The sequence below is a fragment of the Penaeus chinensis genome, chromosome 37 (genome assembly GCF_019202785.1).
Source record: "Penaeus chinensis breed Huanghai No. 1 chromosome 37, ASM1920278v2, whole genome shotgun sequence".
NCBI classification, from domain to species: Eukaryota; Metazoa; Arthropoda; class Malacostraca; order Decapoda; family Penaeidae; genus Penaeus; species Penaeus chinensis.
The window spans coordinates 21,355-27,994 of record NC_061855.1 but is presented as its reverse complement, the minus strand read 5'-3'; the positions used below and the strand labels follow the sequence as shown (position 1 = coordinate 27,994).

The 6,640-nt window shown below is 33.1% G+C and overlaps 1 long non-coding RNA gene across 2 annotated transcripts; it reads left to right on the top strand.

Moving 5' to 3' along the window:
* Positions 1 to 2,921: 2,921 nt before the first annotated feature.
* LOC125045748 lies at positions 2,922 to 3,446 on the top strand. Of its 2 annotated transcripts, none has more exons than XR_007116585.1 (2): positions 2,922 to 2,993; positions 3,378 to 3,446. It is a non-coding gene; the product is annotated as an uncharacterized LOC125045748 (long non-coding RNA). The 2 variants fall into 2 exon arrangements; XR_007116584.1 differs by lacking the exon at positions 2,922 to 2,993 and adding an exon at positions 2,998 to 3,017.
* The last annotated feature ends 3,194 nt before the right edge of the window (positions 3,447 to 6,640 follow it).

Below are 6,640 nucleotides of genomic sequence, written 5' to 3'. Positions count from 1 at the left end.
TAGGTAATCGATTACTGAGAAATCTAGGTAATCGATTACCGAGAAATCTAGGTAATCGATTACCAAGAAATCTAAGTAATTGATTACCGAGAAATCTAGGTAATCGATTACCGAAAAATCTATGTAATCGATTACCGAGAAATCTAGGTAATCGATTACCGGGAAATCTAGGTAATTGATTACTTAGAAAATTAGGTAATCGATTACTGAGAAATCTAGATAATCGATTACCGAGAAATCTAGGTAATCGATTACACAATAATATGAATAACATGTTTACAATTAAGAGGAATGTAGGGAAAAGGTTAGGTAATCGATTACTGGGAAATTTAGGTAATCGATTACTGGGAAATCTAGGTAATCGATTACTGAGAAATCTAGGTAATCGATTACTGAGAAATCTAGGTAATCGATTACTGAGAAATCTAGGTAATCGATTACTGAGAAATCTAGGTAATCGATTACCGAGAAATCTAGGTAATCGATTACTGAAAAATCTATGTAATCAATTACCGAGAAATCTAGGTAATCGATTACCGAGAAATCTAGGTAATCGATTACCGAGAAATCTAGGTAATCGATTACCGAGAAATCTAAGTAATCGATTACCAAGAAATCTAGGTAATCGATTACCAGGAAATCAAGTTAATCGATTACCGAGAAATCTAGGTAATCGATTACTGAGAAATCTAGGTAATCGATTACCTAGATTTCTCGGTAATCGATTTAAGAGGAAATCTATGTAATTGATTACTGAGAAATTTAGGTAATCGACTACTGAGAAATCTAGGTAATCGATTACTGAGAAATCTACGTAATCGATTACTGAGAAATTTAGGTAATCGATTACTTATAAATCTAGGTAATCGATTACTGAGAAATCTAGGTAATCGATTACTGAGAAATCTAGAGAATCGATTACTGAGATAAATATTTTCCTCAGCATTTTAATATACGTTGACACAATGATATGAATAATCATGTTTACAATGAAGAGGAATGTAGGGAGAAATTTAGGTAATCGATTACTGGGAAATTTAGGTAATCGATTACTGGGAAATCTACGTAATCATTTACTGAGAAATCTAAGTAATCGATTTTAGATAAATCTAGGTAATCGATTACTAAGAAATCTAGGTAATCGATTACTGAGAAATCTAGGTAATCGATTACTGAGAAGTCTTGTTAATCGATTACTGAGATAATTTTCCTCAGCATTTTTATATACGTTGACACAATAATGTGAATAATCATATTTACAATGAAGAGGAATGTAGGGAGAAATTTAGGTAATCAATTACTGGGAAATTTAGGTAATCGATTACTGGGAAATCTAGGTAATCGATTACTGGGAAATCTAGGTAATGGATTACTGAGAAATCTAGGGAATCGAGTACTGAGAAATCTAGGTAATCGATTACTGAGAAATCTAGGTAATCGATTACTGAGAAATCTAGGTAATCGATTACCGAGAAATCTAGGTAATCGATTACTGAAAAGTCTAGGTAATCAATTACCGAGAAATCTCGGTAGTCAATTACCAAGAAATCTAGATAATCGATTACCGAGAAATCTAGGTAAACGATTACCGAGAAATCTAAGTAATCGATTACCGAGAAATCTAGGTAATCGATTACCGTGAAATCTAGGTAATCGATTACCGAGAAATCTAGGTAATCGATTACCGAGAAATCTAGGTAATCGATTACTGAGAAATCTAGGTAATCGATTAAAGAGAAATCTAGGTAATCGATTACTGAGAAATCTAGGTAATCGATTACTGAGAAATCTAGGTAATCGATTACTGAGAAATCTAGGTAATCGATTACTGAGAAATCTAGGTAATCGATTACTGAGAAATCTAGGTAATCGATTACTGAGAAATCTAGGTAATCGATTACTGAGAAATCTAGGTAATCGATTACTGAGAAATCTAGGTAATCGATTACTGAGAAATCTAGGTAATCGATTACTGAGAAATCTAGGTAATCGATTACTGAGAAATCTAGGTAATCGATTACTGAGAAATCTAGGTAATCGATTACTGAGAAATCTAGGTAATCGATTACTGTGAAATCTAGGTAATCGATTACTGAGAAATCTAGGTAATCGATTACCGGGAAATCTAGGTAATCGATTACCGGGAAATCTAGGTAATCGATTACCGAGAAATCTAGGTAATCGATTACCGAGAAATCTAGGTAATCGATTATTGAGAAATTTAGGTAATCGATTACCGGGAAATCTAGGTAATCGATTACTGAGAAATCTAGGTAATCGATTACTGAGAAATCTAGGTAATCGATTAAAGAGAAATCTAGGTAATCGATTACTGAGAAATCTATGTAATCGATTTCTGAAAAATCTAGGTAATCGATTACTGGGAAATCTTGGTAATCGATTAATTGGAAATCTTGGTAATCGATTACTGAGAAATCTAGGTAATCGATTACTGAGAAATCTAGGTAATCGATAATTGAGAAATCTAGGTAATCGATTACTGAGAAATCTAGGTAATCGATTACTGTGAAATCTAGGTAATCGATTACTGAGAAATCTAGGTAATCGATTACTAAGAAATCTACGTAATCGATTACTGAGAAATCTAGGTAATCAATTACTGAGAAATCTAGGTAATCGATTACTGGGAAATCTAGGTAATCGATTACTGAGAAATCTAGGTAATCGATTACTGAGAAATCTAGGTAATCGATTACTGAGAAATCTAAGTAATCGATTACTGAGAAATCTAGGTAATCGATTACTGAGAAATCTAAGTAATCGAGTACTGAGAAATCTAGGTAATCGATTACTGAGAAATCCTGGTAATCGATTACTAAGAAATCTAGGTAATCGATTACTGAGAAATCTAGGTAATCGATTACTGAGAAATCTAGGTAATCGATTAATTGGAAATCTTGGTAATCGATTACTGAGAAATCTAGGTAATCGATTACTGAGAAATCTAGGTAATCGATTATTGAGAAATCTAGGTAATCGATTACTGAGAAATCTAGGTAATCGATTACTGAGAAATCTAGGTAATCGATTACTGAGAATTCTAGGTAATCGATTACTAAGAAATCTATGTAATCGATTACTGAGAAATCTAGGTAACAAATTACTGAGAAATCTAGGTAATCGATTACTGGGAAATCTAGGTAATCGATTACTGAGAAATCTAGGTAATCGATTACTGAGAAATCTAGGTAATCGATTACTGAGAAATCTAAGTAATCGATTACTGAGAAATCTAGGTAATCGATTACTGAGAAATCCTGGTAAACGATTACTAAGAAATCTAGGTAATCGATTACTGAGAAATCTAGGTAATCGATTACTGAGAAATCTAGGTAATCCATTACTTGGAAATCTAGGTAATCGATTACTGAGAAATCTAGGTAATCGATTACTGAGATAAATATTTTCCTCAGCATTTTAATATACGTTGACACAATAATATGCATAATCATGTTTACAATGAAGAGGAATGTAGGGAGAAATTTAGGTACTGTACTGAGAAATCTATGTAATCGAATACTTAGAAATCTAGGTAAACGATTACTGGGAAATCATTAGCGACAAAAAACTCTTTGATGTCGCCTTTCTTACCAATGTAACTCTAAAGGGCTTAAAGAGTCCCTATGGGACTCAATCGCCGTCACCATTACCATACTAACTTGAATGATAAATCTGCAGTGGGTCTATTGAGTGGATACGCACTGGCCCTAGATATGTTAAAACTCTCACATCCCAATATCAAAGAGAGAATATCGATATTTATTTCTAAAAAGATTAAATACTTTAAGATTGATACAAAAGGTACGAGAAATTTAATGCTACCGGGTCACAGTAAACACCTTATTTCGTGGTACAAAACGGTTTCCACACTCACTATTACTAATACTAAAATTGTGACTAGTATAGGAACTATTTCTGTCAAAGATTGTAATATGTGGAGTAAATGGATAACGTCTTTATTTTAAAATGTTGAAAACACGTGGAGTTTTGAGGTGTTAAAAATAAAAAAAACAAAAAAACAATGCTTGCATTAGATGAAGATTGGAAGCGAAAACTATTGTTAAGGTTGGGGGACGACATACCGTTTCGAAATGCCGATAGAATTATCGATCAGGATCTTTATTTCGGTCCTCGCTTACATATATCTGATTGACAATCCCACTATGATTATGAAGAATAAAGAAAGTGGGGAGAATTCTAATGGTACTAAAAAAGACGAGGCAACGCTGTCGTCAAAGATGATGACGGCGGCGGCACAACCACCACCGTACTTAGTCAGATCCGATAGATCTCTCCGGATGTTTAATTTAATAAAAGAGAAGGAGGTTATTATAAAATCATTTGTTTCCTATCTTACTGAATGTCGGTCCACCACCCCTCCTCCTCCTCCCACTAACCCTCCTCCTTCCTCCTCCTCCTCCTCCTCCTACTCCTTTCATTGGCCCTCCTCCTTCTCCTCTTCCCTCTCCCACCACCCCTCCTCCTAATTCTCCTCCTCTTTCTCCTACCACCCTCCTCCTTCCTTCTCCTTCTCCTCCTCCTCCTCCTCCTCCCACTAACCCTCCTCCTCCTTCTCCTCCTCCTCTTTTCACCAACCCTCCTCCTTCCTCCTCCTCCTCCCACCACCCTTCCTCCTCCCTCCTCCTTCCTCCCCCTTCTCTTCCCACCACCCCTCCTCCTCCCACTAACCCTCCTCCTTCTTCCTCCTTCTCCTCCTCTTCCTCCCACTAACCCTCCTCCTTCCTCCTCCTTCTCCTCCTCTTCCTCCCAACACCCCTTCTCCTTCCTCTTTTTCTTTCTCCTTCTCCCTTTTCCTTCTTCTCCTTTTCCTTCTTCTTTTTTTCCTTCTTCTTTTTCCTTCTTCTCCTTTTCCTTCTCCTTCTCTTTTTTTCTTCTTTTTTTTCTCTTTTCCATTCTTTTTCTACTCCTTTTCATTCTTCTTCTTCTTATTATTCTTATTATTATTATTTATTTTCTTCTTCTTCTTCTTCTTCTTCTCCACCTTCTCTTTCTCCTCCTTCTTGTTATTATTCTTGTTCTTGCTCTTCTCCTTCTCCTTCCACTTCTCCTTATTCTTGTTCTTGCTCTTCTCCTTCTCCTTCTCCTCTTTCTTTCTTTCTTGACTAGATAGAAAGAACGAGAAAACAGGAATCTTGAGACGTGAAATACACAATTATAAAACTATTGCTAAATGTTTTCTGCTAAACGCATTTATCGTGTGTCATGTTAATCTCTGATACTAAAACGTTGACTAAATTTGACAATTTACAGAGAAACATCTATACTAGAATATAAAACTTTGATAATTTGATAATTCACAAAGGAAAATCTATATTGGGACATAAAACTTTGATTGCTATTTTCTCTAATTTGATCATTCACAAAGGAAAACCTATATTTTGACTTTGATTAATATTTTCTCGAATTTTTCATTGGTAAATTGTATCAGCGATAATGAGAGTAGAGACAATCTGAATAATAACCAACAATGATAATATTGATAGCGATAAAAACAATGCTAATAATGGGAATATTTATGATAATGATAATAAGAGCAGTTGATAGTCATAATGATAATTAGTCTTTATTAAATAAATAACAACACTCCCTGACCACAACTCGAACCCAGTTTGTTATTGATATAATCAATTTTATGGTAATAAGGATCATTATTATCATCATCATTCTCACAACCATTACTATTACTGATATCATCACTATCACTATTATCCTTATTGTTATTATCATATTTTTATTGTTGTAGTTGTTATCATTATTCTTATTTCTTTATTATCATTATTATTGTTATTATTATTAGTAGTAGTAGTAATAAAGGTGGTAGTAATTGTAGATAGTATTGTTATTATCGTTATTATTGTTATCATAATCATTATCATTATTACTATTGTTCTTATCATTATTATTATTGTTGTTAATGTCAGCATTATTGTGATTATCCTTATTATTATAACTATTATAAGTAATATTTTAGTTCTATCATTATAATTATTATTACTATTATAACTATTTTTATTTTCATTATTATCATTATTATCATTATTATTATTATCATTACTATTATTATTATTATCATTATCATTATTATCATTACTATTTTATCATTGTTGTAATTATTACTATTATTAATATTATTATTATTATTATCATTATCATTATTACTATTATTATTACTATTATTATTATTATTATTATTATGATTATCATTACTATTATCATTACTATTATTATCATTATTATTAATGTTATCATTATCATCAACATCAGCAGCAGCAGCATTGATAGTTTATTATAATATATTTTATTATTGTTATTATTATTATTATTATTATTCAGTTTGTGTTGGATCTGGTTTTCACTTCTCCAACACCTGTGTACATTGTATTTATGTATATATATATATATATATATATATAGATAGATAGATAGATAGATATGCATGTATATATAAGCCACGATGTTCACTTGTCCTGCAGAGGCGACGCTGGTGACGGCGGTCAGCACGGAGTGAGCAGAAAGCGAGGCCATTTGAGCAGCCATACCAAGAGTCCTGAGGAATGTCACGAGTAACCGATGCAACAGAGGAATCAAGGTGAGTGTG